Genomic DNA, 21,380 nt, shown 5'->3' with positions numbered 1-21,380 from the left:
CTTCTCTTGAGGGTGTGACCACGGTAAGGACCATGAGGAATCATCTTGCTGTGGCTCAGTCTTGCCTGTCACTCCTGGGACGTCTATACAGCCCTCGCACCTGCTGGCGGCTTCCTGAGTGTGCGACTGTGGTAATCTAACCGCGGTCGGGCACTCAAGAAGCTGCCAGTAGGTGTGGACTGTATAGACGACGTGACAGGCAAAGCCGCCATACTGAGCCACAGCAAGCAGGATGAAGAGCCGCATGAGGCTCCGGAGCCGCGGGTTGCCTACCCCTGACCTAGGGAGTGGCAAGTGCTCAGTGACTGACATAGGAGATGTTGTCTACAGATGTGAAAGATATAGACATGACATGTGAAAATGGTTATTACATATTTGTCACTTTCATATAGAAATTCATAGTTATGTTGCTTAATTTAACTTAAATATATGTTACCTTACGACCTAATGGATATATTCCCCATTTTCCATTTTCATGGGGGTTTCATTTTACTTACCCAGAGAAATGTAATTTCAAAGCTTCATTTCTGAACTATTAACCATCACAGTCATAAGTAGGTATGGAATACATTATCCGGAAACCCATTATACAGAGAGTTCGGAATTACGGAAAGGCTGTCTCCCATAGACTCCGTTTTATACAAATAATCCAAATTTTAATAATGATTTTCTTTTTCTCTGTAATATTAAAACTGTAGCTTGTACCTGATCCAAACTAAGAATTTATTATTAGAAGCTTCTCTATAGTACAGGTATGGAAACCATTATCTGGAAACCTGTTATCCATAAAGCTCTGAAGTACGGAAAGGCCCTCTCCCATAGATTCCATTATAATCAAATAATTCCCATTTTTAAAAATGTTTCCTTTTTCTCTGTAATAATAAAACAGTAGCTTGTACTTGATCCCAAAATAGATATAATTAATCCTTATTGGAAGCAAAACCAGCCTATTGGGTTTATTTAATGTTTACGTGATTTTTTTAGTAGACTTAAGGTATGGAGATCCAAATTACGGATATCTGGAAAATGCCAGGTCCCAAGAATTCTGGATAATAGGTCCCATACCTGTATTATACATGGGACAGAGCCTCTTTCCTCCCCATGATAGATCCCATAGCGGTTCCCATTTTTTTCCAACAAGCAAGTTATACTGGCGGCTCTTGAAACCTAGCAGCCCATGGGTTTTGGCCTTTATTATGTCACCTCATGATGATGCGTGACTGATAGCTGAGAGACTGCGTCAGAGATGACCCTATAACAATATGGCTGCTCTGAATACTCTCTGACAAAAGAGGAGAGTGTCTTTTGCATGCAGAATAACCAGCAACTGTGACTGACAGCAAAGAAGCCCAGGGGCAAGGCTTGCCATCATAAACAACACCTGTCTCTCAAACAATTAGTCACACAGTTAGATCATGAGGTTGTTGCAATGGGCCAGGTCAACTGAATACAAAGAAGCAGAATTCATCCCCTATATCTACCCAGAGAAGAAGGAGAACAGATGTGGGATGTGAAACAAACATGCAAACAAAAAATCCATTAACCACAACCTGGCTATATCCGCTGCCGGCCGGCATGCGGTTATGCGTGCAATTCCCGCTGAACAGTGGAACAAACACTAAAAATACACTCTTACAACAGCTGACAGCATATTGCCCTACTAAATATGAATTCTATAGGGCAGGATCCCCAACCTGTTTTACCTATGAGCCCCATTCCAATATAAAAAGAGTTGGAGAGCAACATAAGCATGAAAAAAGTTCCAGGGGGGGGCAAATATGGCCTGTGATTGGCTATTGGTAGCCCCAATGTGGACTGGCAGCCTACAGGAGACTCTGTTTGGCAGTACATCTGGTTTTTATACAACCAAAACTTGCCTCCAAGCCTGGAATTAAAAAATAAGCACCTGATTTGAGACCACTGAGAGCAACATCCGAGGGGTTGGTGAGCAACATGTTGCTCAAGAGCCATTGGGTGGGGATCACTGCTGTAGGACATCATCATGAGCAATATATATATATATATATATATATATATATATATATATATATATATATATATATATATATATATATATATATATATATATATATATATATATATATATAAAAATAAAACATTATAGCAACTACCATGAGAAAGTATAATCAACATAAATTCAGTTGAATGAGATAAACAAATGGCATGATGTATATCATGAAAGCCTGATCATAGCCTATAAGGAATCTAGAATTTTAAGATTCTCTCATCTAATCGCATGGTCCCTGTAGTACAATTATAGTGCCCCTTCTATGAAGTTCTACCAGTGCTTGCTCAGACCTTACCATGTAATGTAATAGGAGGAACACAGTTTGCATGAGGTCTATTTACACCCACCAAAGAGTAGTAAATTCTACTTGGTAATTGGTCACTATGGCAAACAAGACCTTCTGATTGTTATTTGCTCAGTGTTGGAGACTTTCATGCCAATATTCCTTCTAACTGTTGTGAGACACCAGCAAGTTGAGTAGTTCTTCCAGGACCACCAACTGGGAAACATGATGGTCCCAAACCTAGGACGGAAAAACACGAGAGCAAGGTTTGGCTAGAATGGGATTGTGGTTAAGAAGGCTTTTTGTGATGTATCTCATGAAAGCCTAATATTAGCCTATCAGGAATGTGGAATCTAAAGATTCTCTCATCTCATCGTAAGACCTGGACCTGAAGGTCTCGTTGTCCTGTGGCACAATTATAGTGTCCCTTCTACCAGTGCCATGCTGTAATGTAATAGAAGGCGCAAAGTTTGAACCAGGTCATCAAAGAGTAATAAATTCTACTTGCTGGTTGGTCACTATGGTATACAAGACCTGGTGTGAATGCTGTGACCTTAATTTCATTATCCCTTTTAGTTATAATAATGAATACTAATGTTGGCCTTTCTAGCCAGGGTAGAATATTAGCCTGGCTAAGATCGTTTTCTCTTCCAAACTGGGACATTATTTGAGGGACAGGAAAACCTGCCTCATATTACAAAGATAATTACATTCATAATCTGTATTGGATTTGGTACAATTTGTTCCAACAATACAGCAAAATTAAAAATAAGGAAGTCAGGAAATGATCTGGTTCATAGACCCGATGAATGTTTCTTGATAAGGCACCCTCCAGCCACTAAACAGTGTTTATCATATAAAATGTGCAACTATAATTAGATGTTCCATTCTGCAGCATACTTAGAGACTGTTCCTGCTGAATTGTGCTTAGTACAGGGAATACCTATGCTGCCATATTTTTATGGTATTTCTCTCTGTACAGACTATGAGCAAACTTAGGGGACTGCGCCTGCTGAATTGTGCTTAGTACAGGGAATACCTATGCTGCCATAGTTTTATGGTAATATTTACAGAATTGTAATCACTGAAAACAAATAAAAATAATAATACTAGCGTGCATCACACTCTCAATGGGTGATGGGATACAGGCTGGAAGTTGCACCCCCCTGGTATAGGATCTTTCCCCCAGTAGGCACAGCTTTAAATTCCTGGAAGGGAAATAGTTGATTTCCGTACAGTGACTACTGAAATATGAAAAGCAAAAAAAAAAAAAAAGAATATTCTTTCCTGAATCGCCCCTTGTTTACATTCTCTCTGACCATTCTTAATTGTCTCCACCACGTGAGAATGTTTGCAAGATGTTTCACTTGTGAGATCAAAGGGCAGGGGGCTGCGATGGGAAAGGAACTCTATTTATTAGCTGCTGAAATGATTTCTTCTATGACTGTTATACAGACAGTGCTACTTTATAACACAACAGGCTTGACATTCCTCTCTTCATTAACATGGATCCAAGAGACTTGATTATGGATCATTCCATTCTATTCCATGGTTCATTCCATTCCAACACTGACATTACTAGAAGCTCTGTCATAAGCAATATCCCCCAATCTCTACCCCCAAGGAGACATCTGCTAAAATAGGTTCTTTAATCCCTTCTCTCTATGTTGGGTCAAAACAGAGGATTATGCAGGTTCTTCGGGATCAACAAGCTATTTGGTCCTCACCAACAAAGTTTTCAAACCCTTTCAATAGATGGTGGTGAGACCCTGGACAGTATACCGTTGCTGTTTTGACAATAATTGGCCAATAAACTGCCAACTGAGCATAGAGGGCCAAGTTGGCAGCTAATGTCAGCCCTAGTATGGGGACCATAACATAGAGGGATGAATTTAGTGCTACATACTCATACCTACAAAGGGATTATACAAATGAGCCCATGCATCTACAATAGCTTCTAGCTGTAGCATCTAGCCCAGCACTTGCTAAGTCCTCTCCTACCCCAGAACTCTGTCTGCACTGGGGCCTTCTTTAACTAGGCTCCCCAAATCATCCACCCACCTTCAGGATGAAACAAGACACATCTACACACTTAACTAAAGATGTCAACGGACCTCCCTGTACCGATAGGACTGTCTAAACCACCCATATGTCACGCTTACACCTGGATGGGGTTATACCTGTCCCACCCATTCCCATAAAGACCAGTTTTCTATCTAAGGCTGTAGAACTACTAATAACTAATAACCATGGGGTAAGGTTGAATTCATACTCCCCTCAGTAATAAAAAATAAGCAGCCAATCATCAGGTAACACTCACTTGACAGCTGTTGGAAGGAAGTACCTGAACAGTTACTATGGGTTACTAGACCTGGGGCAAACATTGCCGGTTATAGTATTATTCCCTTATTAATTCCTAAATCCATTACTGGTCAGTATAGTGTAACTTTAATGAAAATATAAGCCGTGTGGGTTTATACTTATGTCATTGTATTTAACTGCGTAACTTGCTGGGTAACATGTTTGGGTATCAGAAAGGGGCACCTTCTTCTACAAGACAGGAAGTCTAGAGCGCCGGGCACTATAATTTGTTTTAAGTTTAACAGCAATTGTTTTGCGCTGGATAATAGGGAAGGTTATATAAACAGCCCATACTTTTCTTTACACTTTCTATGGAAGGGAAATTGGGTATTTAAACATACAGAGTTATCTGCACTCGCCAGCTGGCAACACTTTCATCTGGAGGGTGGGAAAGGGCTAGAATGAGTGGTACATGCCAAGCGCCATTTTGCTAATTCTATAAACAGGGTCACTGGATCCCCTGACCCAAGAAACAACAGTTACGTTATTGGTTTAGCTCTAGCTTCCCTGAATTCCCTGTTCCCTGTATGCTTAGTAGAACCAGGTATGAAGAAGAATAAATGTTAATAAGAAACTGAGTATGATTATATAATAAGAAGCTGGGTTATCCAATAAGTATCACTGATCAGATCTCCCCACTCCTACTAACTGGTCAGGTTCAGGTTGAGAGTGTTTACCTGCCAGTTAGGATGAGCGGTTGGTTTAGACTACACCCAATAGTATATAAAGCACCCTTGCTTTTTTACCAGCATCAGACTAGGGTGCTGGGCTGTGACCCCTTCAAACGCCCCTGCAGACCACCCCCCACGCGTGATGTGTCCCCTGGACACCCCCCTGGGGAAATGTGTCTCTACCTTCTTTCTCCATTGCTGTGATTGGGGGAGAGAGAGGGGTCCAGAGTACAGGGGGTCCCCCGACCCAGTCCAACCCTGCTCTTTACCCTTAGCTGTCGTGCACTTCTCTTCATTCATTCCCTTATATTCTATAGCATCACATCACTGAAAGTTCAGGGTATAATTGGGTTTATGACCTGCTCATACCTAACCTTCCCCAAATTAGTGGGGAACCTTGCAGCAAAGTAGAGGGCTTTGTACAAACAGCACCAGCAAATAAAGCAGCAATAGAATTGGTACCAGATTTAGCCTTTAGGGTCAGTGCACACGCTCATATTCAGGGAGATTAGTCACCCGGCAACAAATCTCCTCTTCTTCTGAGCAACAAATCCCCCTGAACTGCCTCCCGCCGGCTAGAATGTAAATCGCCGGCGGGATGGCACTGGGAGCTCTTTGTTTTCTGAAGTCGCCCCCGAAGTTTCCTCGTGAGACCCTTAGAGTTCTTTAGATGGTTTAGGGCACTCAGTAAGCCACCACAGCAACATGATTTTATCTAATAAAATATGTATTTACATAAGTTTTGGGTGTTTAAATAGCTTGTAAGAGGGAAGGCAGCCTGGAGATCATAAGTGACTGACCCAAAGGGAAGATGGAAGGGGCACGGGAGCTGGACAGATAAATAGAGGACAACTCAGTGTGTAGTGATGGGTGAATAAATTGGCCTATCACGAATTTGTGGCGAATTTCCACATTTCGTCGCCGGCGAATAAATTCGAGAATCTCCCTCAGAAATTCGCCTGCGACAAAAATTTTGGACGTGCATCTGAAAACTCGCTCGCGTCAAAATCACTGCACGTCAACACTATTTGGATGCCCATTGACTTTAACGCCAGTTTCAAAATTGACGCAAGTGTCTTATTCGACGCGGGCATCAATTTCGATTTTCACAATTTTTTCATGTATTTTTCGCCGTTTTGCAAATTTTGCAGGAAATTCTCAAATTTTTGGGCGAATCGAAACGGGAGAAATTCGCCCATCACTACCCAGAAGGTCTAGCCACTCTAAGACAATAGGGAAATGTAATGGTAAGTGTGAAGAAACAGAAAACTGGGTTGGAGGACCTGCAGCAAAAGGATGAGAAGGTGATGGTCTCAGAAGAATCGTTAGAGGTGTGAGGGCATCATAAAGCAGACAAGTGAGTAATTTATAGAACGATCAAAGAATTCTTTTCATATCTCAGTGGGAGAGAGGAAAATTAATGTTTAGTGCTGCTTTATGGAAATTGAGTCTTCACATGTCTAAACATCTTCACTCTTTGGTTCAGGTGCTTCTATTGATGCAGAGAGTGCAACCTCCTGTGGTGATATTTGGCCACTCCCTCACAAGCCACAGCCATGTCCCTTTTTGACCACACCTTGCACTGCAGCACCCCTACTACATCCAGGTGTGCCCCATGCATGCCACTGAAATACACAATAGATATGCAGTGTATCTGTTTTCCAGAAGCCCATTATCCAGAAAGCTCCGAATTACAGGAAGGCCGTCTCCCATAGACTCCTTTTTAATCAAATAATTACATTTTTTTGAAAATGATTTCCTTTTTCCCTGTAATAATAAAACAGTACCTTGTACTTGATCCCAACTAAAAAAAAATATTTAAACCCAATAAACCATTCTATTGGGTTTATTTAATGGGTTTTTTTTTTCAGTATGGAGATCCAAATTACAGAAGGAAACCCCAGGCCCTGAACATTCTGGATAACACTGGAAAATACAGGGCAGTTAACATCTTTGTTGGTGGTTAAAAAAACTCATTACTTGTGATTATTTGACATTTACAGAGTCAAGAGTCAGACTAGTTTGGCAACCTCTCTCTCTCTCTCCAGCTGGAACTTTTATATTTTTACAACATATTAGTGCTTTGTTCTAGATAACATTCTAGATAACATTTTTAGAGATGATGAGAAGTTAATGACTGCTAAGAGCTATGGCCTGGGGGAAAGTAACTACAACCAAACAACTATTTCCCATAAGTTGAAATGAAGAGAAAACTTGTGGCTCTGCTACTGATTCTTTCCCCGGCAGTTCCATGTCTGTTCAACAATATTATAAGTCTCGTGAGCAACAAAAGCCATGACTTTTAGTTGACGATGCTTTGTATTGGCCTAACTTTTGTAGATTCGCCTCTAATACCCTGTCAATATTGTTAAAGGTCACTAAGCTGCTCGTTTTAGTCTTGACTGCTTCTTCAAATATTTTCCAAGCACAGAAACAAAAAAAGAAAATGTTTGAGATGTCAGTGAATCGGACCAACCTAGACAGCAGGGTTTAGACTCGTATTGTATGAAATGCAGTGTATTTGAAGGACACAAAGTCATATTTGTATAAACTCCTGTAACAAATAGAACACAACCCTCTGCCCTTAAAGGAGAACTAATCCCTAACATTGAATAGGGCTAAAAATGCCATATTTTATATACTGAACATATTGCACGAGGCTAAAGTTTCAGCTTGTCAATAGCAGCAATGATCCAGGACTTCAAACTTGTCACAGGGGGTCACCATCTTGGAAAGTGTCTGTGACACTCACATGCTCAGTGGGCTCTGATTGGCTGTTGAGAAGCTAAGCTTAGGGGTCGTCACTAATTATCCAGCAGAAAATGCGCTTCCCCTGTAATATAAGCTGATGCTACAGGTTTGCTGATTATTAAATTCTGATGCTAATTGCACTGGTTTCTGTGCTGCCATGTAGTAATTATCTGTATTAATTACTAATCAGCCTTATATTGTGACATTTCTATTCTATGTGTACTGTATATTGTGAGTGGGTCCCTAAGCTCAGTAAGTGGCAGCAGCACAGAGCATGTGCAGTGAATCAGCAGAAAAGAAGATGGGGAGCATTAGAGTTTTGCAATATGGGGGCAGACATGTTATCATAGATATTTTGATACATAATTCAGGCATCCCCAATACTTTCTTACTAGGAACAAAAACTTGGGACACAAGGGATAAAAGTATTCTGAGAACAGCTGGAAGCCTCCTTTAGGCTAACTGGAGATAGCATGGTCACTATTGTTGGTTGGATTTGAGTAACCCATGAGCCACATTTAAATGTAAAAAGAGTTGAAGAGGAAAAAAGGTCCTGGGGAGGGGGCAAATAAGTGCTGTGATTTGGTAGCCCATATGTGGACAGGCAGCTCTGTTTGGCAGTACTGCTATTTTTTATGCAGCAAAACTTGCCTGGAATTCAAAATAAGCACCTGCTTTGAGGCCACTGGGAGCAACATCCAAGGGGTTGGTGAGAAACATGTTACTTGTGAACCACTGGTTGGGGATTACTGGATTAGTTAGTTTGGTTAGTTTCTTGATTGTGGGGACCAAGGCAGCCTAAATGGTTACTTTGGGCATTCTACATTAGTGGGTAGAGCCTAGTAAAGGAGATTGGTTCTTAGGATACACTTTACTCGGACAAAGAGTTGCCACCCGGCCGGTATTTTACCGGCCTAGCTGGTAAAACACCTGCCAAGGCCGGTATTACAAATTTACCGGCAATGCAATTGCCGCTAATTTATAATACCCTTTAAAAAAAAAGCCCCTGGCCTGCCCCCAATTCGCAAAGAACTTACCTTTTTCCAGTGCCGTGGACGTCTCTGCGATGCTGCTCCGTCCCTTTTGTGGCACACCATGTAGCTCCGCCCCTTTTTTGCTACGCGGACCGCCCCCTTTTGGTGCCCACCCCCCACGGGCCGGTATTATTTTTAAGTAAAGGTGGCAACCCTACTTGGACATGTTGTATCTTGCCTTGTCTTTTGTGCGTTGTTAGATATGGATCTGTACACAATCTCTACAGAAGGTTTATGAAGGCTGTAAATTGTTATATTGTCTGCACAATATTATGGGTAAACTTTTTTATTATCTTTTTCTCCTGAGTATTAACAATAAACAATGGTAGGAGTTTGAAGGGTGGTGGGGCTGGGGGAAGGTATGGGAAGCTAAGCCCTTGCCCTATATTCAGAGTATTCTCCAAAAAAAGCCTGTGATTCCCAAACTTTATGATGGATAAAGTGATACCTTATTTCAGGGATCCCCAACCTTTTGAACCCGTGAGCAACATTCAGAAGGAAAAGGAGTTGGGGAGCAACACTAGCATGAAAAATGTTCTTAGGGTGTCAAATAAGTGCTGTGATTGGCCATTTGGTAGCTCCTATGTGGATTGTCAACCTATATTGAGGCTCAGTTTGGCAGTCAACTGATTTTTATACAACCAAAACTTGCCTCCAAGCCTGGAATTCAAAAATAATCACCTGCTTTGAGGCCACTGGGAGCAACATCCAAGGGGTTGGAGAGCAACATGTTGCTCGCAAGTTGGGTATCACGGTTTATTTGGATGCCAGTGACAGAGCATCTGGGGAATTACAGCAGTGACATATTCTATTTAAGTATTTGCTACTGTGTATAAACCTGAAATCTCATTCTCCATCTAAAGGACAAGGCTGGCTCCACTGACGTTGTTAATAACATGTTTACATTGGTTCCATTTCTTGCTACTGTATCTATCTGTTCTTCAGTCAATAATTGGTATGTAAACTGTAAGTATTTTATTGACTAGTCTGTCCCTTAAACTAATAGTTGGGATCAAGTATCAGCCATTGTACAAAATAATAGACTGGGGGATTGTGGTTTGCATTATTCCATTCCAGTGTAATAGTATATGTGGAATGGAATCCCTTACCCGGAAACCCATTATCCAGAAGGCATTTGAATAATGGGTAGTAGTCATGTGCAGGTAGACTAAAAGCCGACCCACGCCTAGCCATAACCCGCTCCTCCACCCTCACCAGCCCGTAACCCAGTGCGTCTTCATACAGATAGACCTGTGCCCGCCCGTAATGATGTCAAAGAAGATCGCTCACTGGAGGTGGAAGTCAGCACAGCAGGGCGATGAGAAAAGAAGGAACCGTTCAACCCAAACCCTCCCACAACCTGTCAATCATGTGTGAAAGTCAGCACATCAAGTTGCAAAGGCCATCGTCTATTGTTAGCAAATAAGTCTATTTTTTAACAATGATTTCCATTTTCTCTGTAATAATAAAACAGTTCCTTGTACTTGACTTAAAGGAGAACTAAACCCTGAAAATGAATGTGGCTAAAAATAGCATATTATATATAGTGAACTTATTGCACGAGGCTAAAGTTTCAGCTTGTCAATAGCAGCAATGATCCAGGACTTCAAACTTGTCACAGGGGGTCGCCATCTTGGAAAGTGTCTGTGACACTCACATGCTCAGTGGGCTCTGATTGGCTGTTGAGAAGCTAAGCTTAGGGCTCGTCACTAATTATCCAGCAGAAAATGAGTTTCCCCTGTAATATAAGCTGATGCTACAGGTTTGCTGATTATTAAATTCTGATGCTAATTGCACTGGTTTCTGTGCTGCCATGTAGTAATTATGTGTATTAATTACTAATCAGCCTTATATTGTGACATTTCTATTCTATGTGTACTGTATATTGTGAGTGGGTCCCTAAGTTCAGTAAGTGACAGCAGCACAGAGCATGTGCAGTGAATCAGCAGAAAAGAAGATGGGGAGCTACTGGGGCATCTTTGGAGACACAGATCTTTACTGCTAAAGGGCTGTGGTTGCCTTGGGCTGGTACAGAAGCACAAAACAAAATGTACAACATTTCTAGTCCACTTCTTTAGTTAAGCTTTAGTTCTACTTTAAGGTTTGGGGTTATCAATTATGAAAAGATCTCTAGCTGTCTATATAGGTATGATGAGAGTTCCTTATCCTCAAAATGGCACCTGGGAATATTGATCATTGTTGCCCTCCAGGAGCCAACAGCATCAAAATACCCTGGTCTAACTGTTGCCACCCTTGGTACTACTGAATATAAAGCACCTTATTAAAGGAACAGTAACATCAAAAAATGAAAGTGTTTTAAAGTATTAAAAAAATAATGCAGTGTTGCCCTGCACTGGTAAATCTGGTGTGTTTGCTTCAGAAACACTAATATTGTTTATATAAATAAGCTATTTTTGGTGTTACTGTTCCTTTAAACACACACTGGAAAGTACCTGTCTTGCTTCATTGTGATTCTAATAAAATTCCACTTTGTTCCATTTGCTTTTCTTATTTCATTCGATTTACTAAATTAACTTGTGTCAACACTGCGTGCTTGTGACTTCCTTATGACAATGCTTTAACAGGCCAAGAATCCCCGAGGGAGCCACAATACAGTAACAGTAGCCATAGCCTTGTTTGATCCAAGGATTACAGGTGCCAATCTAATTCTGTATTCTTGTGACAAAGGACAATACTCAACCTACTGTCAAGTACAAGGATCTCAGATATCAAACAAGAGCTCTCGTATCATATTGCACAGGGTTATTAAAGTCGCGGAAATCTTAAGCGATTGCAGGGGGTACATTATTTGTTATAATACACAAGTTCATAGATACGGGGGGAGGGGCTTAGAATATGAAACTTCTAGCACTTGGTGGTGAAAGAGCAAAATTCAAATAGATATTGTATCTGATATTTCTATGTAGTTACGCATTTAACTTGACATAATGCTTAGTTTATAATAGATGAGAGAGTATGATTAAGGCACCTGTTGTTTTGCCCCTGTATATTGATATATATAGGTACAGGTATGGGTTATCCAGAATGCTCGGACCCGAGGCTTTGTGGATAACAGATCTTTCCATAATTTGGATCGTCATTCCTTAAGTCGACTAGAAAATCATGTAAACATTTAATAAACCCAATAGGCTGGTTTTGCTTCCAATAAGGATTAATTATATCTTAGTTGGGATCAAGTACAAGCGACTGTTTTATTATTACACAGAAAAAGGAAATCATTTTTATTTAAATTGGATTATTTTGATAAAATAGAGTCTATGCGAGACAGCCTTTCTGTAATACAGAGCTGTCTGGGTAACGGGTTACTGGATAATGGATCCCATAACTGTACAAGGGAATCCTTATACCTTATATCCTACCTGACCACTATCCAGTTGAAAATCCCATTGGACAAGGCCTGAATTGGCTTGTTGATGTGATACTTTGCCAATGGGTTTCCACAGACCAGGGGACCAAACAGCTACAAAAAGGGAAGATGTCTGAGCCTAATAAATTCAATTCATGTTCCGTTAAGGATATAACATACATATAACAGTACAAAACCCCTAAAAAAACATCATCCCTCCCACCTGAAAGAACTTCTGTTTTCATTATAAATTTTGTTGCTGTTTTAAAGGAATTTTACGTTGGCCAAAAAAAAAATGCTCCAACTCTACAAACAGCAAATTCTGAAAACAATGGAAAACAAAAACTGGTACTAAAAATAGAGCAATTCTTTTAAAAGGAACCTTAAACAATGAGTTGTAGACAATCTTTGTGTAACATTTGATAACTCCATGAGAAGTTATTGAAAGCCCAGCAGCGGCAAATAACAGAGCTCAGCCTCGCTGTACAGAATCTGCTATATGAGATATGGAGCCAATGACGTAGGTAAAGCATGGAGCCACCCTTGTGAGACAGTGCTTCTTTAGGTTAGTAAGAAAAAAGACTTGGAGTAGACGCGTTGAGGGATGGCCCTAAACAAAATTATGCATGGATTTCTAATGGTCAGGATTTATAAAAGCTTCCAACTCAATGATGGGCACTCCTGTTGTTTACATGTCCTCCAACATTTCATTTACATTCACTAGGACCTGTCCCAGGCACTCAAATAGGAACACAATTGCCCCCATACACAAAATGTTGCCCCTAATCCGCACTTGAGCTGTGCACCAGTTTGTCCCCTACATCTACTATTGCTTCTACACACGCAAGCCCATCACTTGTCATATACCGAGTACAGCACTCCCTTAGAGTATTGCCCTGAAAATATTCGATTTTATGCTGGCAAAATTGCATAGGATGGAAGAGAGTGTACTGTATGTGCGCACGTATGGCACTCCCACAATCAATAAGTCCCAATCACTTACCAATTCCCATTTTAACAGTCTGTATCTTATTTTCAGGTATTATAGCCCTTTTGTTTAGTTCGTTTTGATACAGAGCCATAAAGAGTGCAAGCTCATGGAGGAGTGGTGTAACTAGATGATACTGGGCCCCACAGAAAATACATTTTAGGGCCCCCAACATATCCAGAGGATGTCTAGTTTTACCAATATATTGTAGGGGACAAGAGGCATCCTTCCCCTGTTTTTCTGCCTGTGACATCATGCAGCCCAGTTACAGGTTATTGGCTGGGCACCCCAGTACATCCTTGGGAGAGAGGGTGTGCCTGACTTTGGAGCCAAATGTACAGGGTCTCCCAGAGAGCTGAACAGAGCCAGCACGAGTAGCTGTAAGACTGTCAAGTACAGAGAAGCTGTTAAATCTGTGGAGGTACAGATTGAGCCCAGCCTGTTCTCTGCCAAGCTGCTAGAGACTCAGAAGGAGAAAGGTGCCACTGCTGAGATTGATCCTGCTGCAGAGCTGCCTGTAATCTCCAGTGTGATTGCCTCTGAGAGCACCCTGGTGAGTGAGCCACCCAACGGAGGATAGTGGCACGGATACAAGCGTGGGGCCCCACAGTGAAGACAAGTCTTGTGTATTTACCTGCTACGTGGGAGCTGCTGCTAAATTATAAATGGAGAGGTACTTTTGGGAAATGGTAGCACTACCTGGGGAATAAGAGCTCTGGGGAAGGGACATTTCATTTGAACTGTGTGGTTATTAACCATTAAGTACCTAATAGTGATGTAGGTAGTGTCCCACGTGTCCCCAGTGTAGGAGTGCATGGTGTATTAGTTTGCCCAAGTTTTACTGCAGTTTATATAAAATTTATATTTGTTTAATTTGCAAACTGTGTGTTTTTTCTTATCCTAGTGGAATCCCCCTGAGGTGTGTTCCTCAGTGTTCCCTAGGTGGAGGCACTGTGCTGTAATTCCCAGTTCCCGGTTCTTTTCATATGCAAAGTTGCTATTTAAAGAGACAGTAACCAAATTAGGGTTATAATATTTTGAAATGTTTGTTCCTCATGGGGCCCCTATACCTCCTGGCCCCCCCCCCACAGCCAGGGTCTGCTTCTTCTGTAGTTACGTCTCTTGCATGGAGCAGGGGTGGAGATAAAGGCACATACTCATCCAGTCCCATCCATTTCCCACAAGCAAAGCTTCACAAATACAGTAACACAATTACAGTGGCTCTCACAAGCAGGCGCTCTCCGTCACTAATCAAATATGAGAATGGCCTGTTGCAATCCCAGGGAAAATGCCCTGCTGGGTCAAACTCTTATCATATCGAGCACACAAAAACACACAGTTCCTGTCCCTCATACCGTTACATTGTGTACTCATAGAGGGTTACCAGCAGAGCACATAGCAATAGCAACCACTGCCCCAAAATACGTGCTAGCTAGGCAGAACCGAGGCAGAACAAAGAAATGGATACAGCCAGGGATGTGCTGATTGGCTGCATGACCCCCGGCAAAATAAAGGGCTCATCATTTATAGTAAAACATGTGACCATCCGCACATCATGAACCAGTGATTTTGGAAGTTGAACAGCATGACATTTGCAGCACAAACACTATTTTCTTGGATTATCTTGGATTATCTTGACAAACGGCATATTATTAAATCTGAAAATGCACTTTTTACAAAAAAAGTGCCCTTTTTTCTGTTTCGAGTCTATACAGTGGCTAATAATCATATGATTCTACTCACACAACTCTTGTTCTGATTGCCCTTCAAGGTGGGTGCCCATACATTTCTAGGTAATGAAATAGGAATTCTTTCAGTATCTGTCACTAACCGGCCTTCAGCTTTGTCCCACCAACTAAGGCTCCATGACTTCTAGTGAACCATTGGTCTAGCCTATAAAGGGTCTACTGTCATGATTGTCTTCAGTTTGGTCTACCTATAAGGGAACTAGGAACTAATGCTATAATTGACTACAGATTTGTCTAGCCTATAAGATGTGGCGTAACTAGATATTACTGGGCCCCACAGCAAATAATTTTTCAGGTCCCTAAAATGTCTAGAAGTTGACCTGTTTTACCAATACTGTTTTAAACAATACTTGTTGAAATTTTATATAAATTAGGACCTCATGGGGCCCCTATACCTCCTGGGCCCCCTGCAGCCACAGGGTCTGCTTCCTCTGTAGTTACGCCCCTGCCTATGAGAGTTTTAATGCTTTGAATGGCTACAAGTTGGTAGACCTATAAATGTTCTAATACTTTGATTACCTGCAAGTTGGTTTATCTATGAGTGTTCTAATGCTTTGATTACCTACTAGTTGGTTTATCTATGAGTGTTCTAATGCTTTGATTACCTGCAAATTGGTTTATCTATGAGTGTTCTAATGCTTTGATTACCTACTAGTTGGTTTATCTATGAGTGTTCTAATGCTTTGATTACCTACTAGTTGGTTTATCTATGAGTGTTCTAATGCTTTGATTACTACTAGATGGTTTATCTATGAGTGTTCTAATGCTTTGATTACTACTAGATGGTTTATCTATGAGTGTTCTAATGCTTTGATTACCTACTAGTTGGTTTATCTGTAAGGGTTCTAATGCTTTGATTGGCAGCAGGTTGGTCTACCTATAAGGAATTTAATGCTTTGATTGGCCGCACACTGGTCTACCAATAAGGGTTCTAATGATTTGATTGATTACAGGTTGGTCTACCTATAAGGGTTCTCATGTTATGATTGGCTGCAGATTGTTCTACCTATACTAGTTGTAATGATCTAATATAACGTTGGTCTTGCCTATAAGGATTGTAAAGTTCTGCAGCATAAGATGATCTTGTGGCTTGTTTTGGTGTTGCTCAGCATTGTTGAAAGCCGCACTGACAGGACACAGAAGATTGAGTTCTGATGTCAGATAAGTGCAATATCCATACTGCTGGTTATAAAAACTATTTCACAGCTAAAACAGCTTTAACAGAAACATTGCAAACGGCATCAGTTTGTGGCACAAGGGAATGCCATCTAGAGACGTTAGTTGGGAGTGTTAGTGTTGTAATGTGATCTGATTCTAAGGTAGTTTGGAGATTATATGTTATTACGGGTGTAGGATCTATTATCCAGAATGCTGTCTGGCCATGTGGGAATACATGGTACCTTAAGGGGCCAGTTGCAACAAACCAGCCTCTGTTCTTCTAGGTGGGTGTATGGGGTATCAGCAGAGAAGTGAGAGTAGCTGCATGATTGGCCGTGTATTGCCACCCTAGGGAATAATCTGATATCCTTTCAAGTACCTGTTCTCATCACCTCCATTAGATTAACATATTTTTTAAACTTAAAGGTCCCTTTAAATACAAGTGTATGTCATAGGGTTCTCGTGCCAAGTGACAGAATCGAGTTCATTGGTTCAGAACAAACCTTGGCCCAGAGGTTCATTTGGCTACCGCATAGGAAACCTGCAGGAAAGCCATTTTCCATCCTGGGATCTGGGTTATCTAACCATAAAATGAGCATACTCAGCATAAATCTAGTAAACATTTATGAGACCGCAAGGCTGCACAGTCACTTCTGACCTAGTGATAAATAAGGAAATATTAATTTTTGATAATTTTGCATTTTTTATAATAAATAATACAAAATAAATAGGGATTATTCAGGGTTATCTATAAAGCCACGCAGTTATTCTGATAACAAATCCGACACTTTGGTCAAATTCAACCTCTTGTTATTCATTAATTCATTAATGGGATCTAAACTGATCACTGAGCAGAAGCAATCACTCATGGCTCGGCTTTCCTTATGGGGTGCTCCTGGTCATCATGGAGCCTGGGATTGAAAATATCATGGGCAAACCTGCGAGCCAACAACCTTGCTGCGTAGCTCTGAAGTTCTGCACCTCATATGGGAAACAGCTGACTTTTAGACCGTATGGATGGGAAGGAGACTGGGGGCAGTTAAAATACAATGGAGGGTTTATTTCTCCTTTTAAGGGATACTGTCATGGGGAAAAAAAAATTTCAAACTGCATCAGTTAATAGTGCTGCTCCAGCAGAATTCTCAAAAGAGCAAACAGATTTTTTTTATATTCAATTTTGAAATCTGACATGGGGCTAGACATATTGTCAATTTCCCAGCTGCCCCAAGTCATGTGACTTGTGCTCTGATAAACTTCAATCACTCTTTACTGCTGTATTGCAAGTTGGAGTGATATCACCCCCCTCCCTTTTCTCCAGCAGCCAAACAAAAGAACAATGGAAAGGTAACCAGATAGCAGCTCCCTAACACAAGATAACAGCTGCCTGGTAGATCTAAGAACAACACTCAATAGTAAAAACCCATGTCCCACTGAGACACATTCAGTTACATTGAGAAGGAAAAACAGCAGCCTGCCAGAAAGCATTTCTCTCCTAAAGTGCAGGCACAAGTCACATGACCAGGGGCAGCTGGGAAATTGACAAAATGTCTAGCCCCATGTCAGATTTCAAAATTGAATATAAAAAAATCTGTTTGCTCTTTTGAGAAATGGATTTCAGTGCAGAATTCTGCTGGAGTAGCACTATTAACTGATGTGTTTTGATAAAAACATGTTTTCCGATGACAGGATCCCTTTAATGCCCCCAAAAGGTAGAAAGACTCTTTCCTAATAGTGATTGGCGAATCTTCGCTTCGAAAAAATTAGCAAAAACCATTGAAGTCAATGGGCGTAAAAATTACAAAAAGTGACAATTACAAACACGACAATTTTTATACGTGGGACCATTTTGTCCAAATGACTTAAAGTCAATGGGTGTCTGAATAATTTTGTCACTGCAAATTTGGGCAAATTTTTGCTGCAGTTTCGCGAAAACATTTGCAGGCGGCGAAACACAATAATTCACCGCAAATCCATGCCTGCTGAATAAATTCACCCATCACTACTGCCTAAATTTAGTTCTCCTATTACACTACTCCCTACAACCAGGAATCACAGGGGGGTATAGTTAGCAAAACTTCCCTCCACGGGGCCCCATTTATTAGTGTAAACCAAGTATAGGGAGAACAAGCTGACAAGGACCAAAATGTTGAAACACTCATCAAGTAAGAAAAGTGGTCCGAACCCTGAGCATAGGAACCCATGATTAACCCATGATTGTCCCTAGGAAAGGAAACACATAGGGCAGAAGGAGATTTTTTATTATAATGCGACTTGTATGTTACTTTTATTTTTGTGACCCCCTGTGAAATCTTTCAGTGCCCATTTGCCCATTCTGCTATTGGTCCCATTTATTAGCCCATTGGTCACCTGTGCCCAGCATGGGGGTCCTCCCAACAAATACAATGTGCCCCAATAAGAACAACAATTCTTGCAAATGTACAAATCCTGATCAATCCAGGTCAGACTCAATTCTGCCAAAATCCCACCCATTAACCCTACCTACCCCCACAACCCCCCTCCCTCTGTGGTAACAAGCCACACTTTTATACCCCATGGGGCACTCTCTGGCCAGGGTCGGACTGGGCCATCAGACCACCAGGAAAAAAACCCAGTGGGCCCAAATGACCCAGACCTGCTCCCTTCTGAGTCCCCTCTCTACCCCGACCTCCCCTGGCCCCAATCGTGACCACAACAAGAGATTAGGTACACTGCGGGTGTTGGAGGGGGGTATGTATCTGGGGTGGGGGTTCCAGCGGGGTTGAGGCTGGGGTAGGGGGGGGAATGGGGGGGAATGGGGGAAAGCTCTGATGGGTCTCTGACCCTCCAATCCAATACTGCCTCTGGCACTGGCTCTCTGACTGCAATACTCCCACTAATTCCGTGAATTGCCGCCGGCGAATAAATTTGCAAAACTGCCACAAAAATTCACCCGCGTCAAACAAATTTTGGATACTAGTCGGAAAAGTCACTTGCGTCAAAACCGCCGCACGTCAACATTATCCGGATGCCCATTGACTTTAACGCTGGCGTCAAAATTTACGCAGCCATCAGAACTAACATGGTCGTCAAAATTCACGTCTTGCGAATCTTTCACCATTTCGCGAATTTCCCGGAAATTTTCAAAGGCACCAGCAAGTGTAATTGCTCCAAAATGACTGTAATTATTGGGGGAAAACACTGCATTCTGGTTATAACAAATGGCTATTTACATCCAAAATTGCACTTTGTACTTGCATTTATATATGATCCCTAAGAGCCCCGACCAGTAAAAACCCCAATCTCCTATTGCTTTTGATAGCCGATATCAAGGGATTTATCTGGGACTGTCTGAGTAAAGTTGCAGCATGCGGAATTTCTGGTGGAACAAGTTCATCTCTCTTCAACAGGAGACAGCGGGTACAAAGCCCAAGGTAGGGACCATTAAGCTGCAGCCTGCATAACCACTTTGTTTGTTTTTAAAGTGCGCCCATATCATTAACGCACAGGAATTTCAATCTATCTGCCCCGAGCTGCATCTGTTGCTCCCACTGCAAATGCATTGTTGCTGCAATATTGCAAGAAAGCCTCATTCTTATCAAAGCCGGTGATTTCATTTGATCCCATATCTGATCATATGGACATAGGGTGCTACAAAGTTCCTACCTGATAGAGGTGCTCTACTGTCTCCCACTAATAATCCCGGCAAGGAGTTCTGCTCACAAAATAATCCAACAAGGTTTTCCCAGACTCAGGGACCCGCGGTGGGGCCACACCTACTGTCATATATATATTGTTTCTCCTGCTGACAGAAATGAAGCTTTTTTTAACCAGCGTTGAAGGGAAATGTTTCCTTTAGTAGAGCACTCCCATGGGATCCTTATCTGCCCCAATAGCAATTGCCCTGTTTAAATACAGACAATGTCCTGACCTGTCAGATTAAAGGAGGGGTTCATCTTTAAGTTCATTTTTAGTAGTATGTTATAGAATGACTAATTCTAAGCAACTTATCAATTGGTCTTCTTTTTTCCTTTTTTTATAGTTTTTAAATTATTTGCCTTCTTCTTCTGACACTTTCCAGCTTTCAAATGGGGGTCACTGACCCCATGTAAAAAACAATTGCTCTGTAAGGCTACAATTTCATTGCTATTGCTACTTTTTATTACTCATCTTCCTATCCTATCCAGGCCTCTCCTATTCATATTCCAGTCTCTTATTCAAATCAGTCCATGGTTGCTAGGGTCATTTGGACCCTAGCAACCAGACTGCTGAAATTGCAAACTGGAGAGCTGCTGAATAAAAAGCTAAATATCTCAAAAAACACAAATAGTTAAAGAAATAAAAACCAATTGCCAATTGTTTCAGAATATCACTCTCTAAATATTAATTATATTATATTAATAGTTGATTAAAGGTGAACAACCCCTTTCAGTTTAATGTCAATTTTCCAGAATAAATAATGTGAATATAAGGAAAGCTTTGCAAATAAATTCTTCCTGGTGAATGGGAGAATGTTATCAGCTTCACCATGACTGGCACATGCAGCCTGAAATCCAACTGCAATCAAGGTATATATATATATATATATATATATATATATATATATATATATATATATATATATATATATACATACATATATATATAGCAGAAGCCAGTTCTGCGTCGTTGTTTTCAGGAGTTGGAATATATATATATATATGATAATTTTTCATTGGAATCTGCACAGTTTCAAAGAGATTTCATAAGATCAGGTTTAACGGGATGGCCTTGTGCCCAGAGGCATAATAAGCAGTTTCAGTATGATTTTAATCTACATTCATTACACATTTTCAGTGTGGTGATTTGTACATTGCAGTTGACATTCTCTGCACTGCTGGTTCCAACTCCTGAAAACAACGACGCAGAACTGGCTGCTGCTACATTGTTCCGTTGTTACCAAAAGGGACAGGCAGCTGCTGCTTTCAATAGCAAATATATTTTAAAAACCAGTTAAAAGGTCTAATGAATGTAT

At 41.1% G+C, this 21,380-nt stretch overlaps 1 protein-coding gene across 1 annotated transcript in view; it reads right to left on the bottom strand.

Annotated features, from left to right (window-relative positions):
• The window catches only part of adgrf1.L (adhesion G protein-coupled receptor F1 L homeolog), a 115,579-nt gene extending 95,462 nt beyond the window's left edge, over positions 1-20,117 (bottom strand). The window contains exon 1 of the mRNA XM_041563584.1: positions 20,033-20,117. The gene's annotated coding sequence lies outside the window, so the exon portion shown is untranslated. The remainder of the gene's footprint in view (positions 1-20,032) is intronic.
• Between the last annotated feature and the right edge of the window lie 1,263 nt (positions 20,118-21,380).

The sequence above is a fragment of the Xenopus laevis genome, chromosome 5L (assembly GCF_017654675.1).
Source record: "Xenopus laevis strain J_2021 chromosome 5L, Xenopus_laevis_v10.1, whole genome shotgun sequence".
NCBI classification, from domain to species: Eukaryota; Metazoa; Chordata; class Amphibia; order Anura; family Pipidae; genus Xenopus; species Xenopus laevis.
This window is presented reverse-complemented; position numbering and strand designations above follow the sequence as displayed.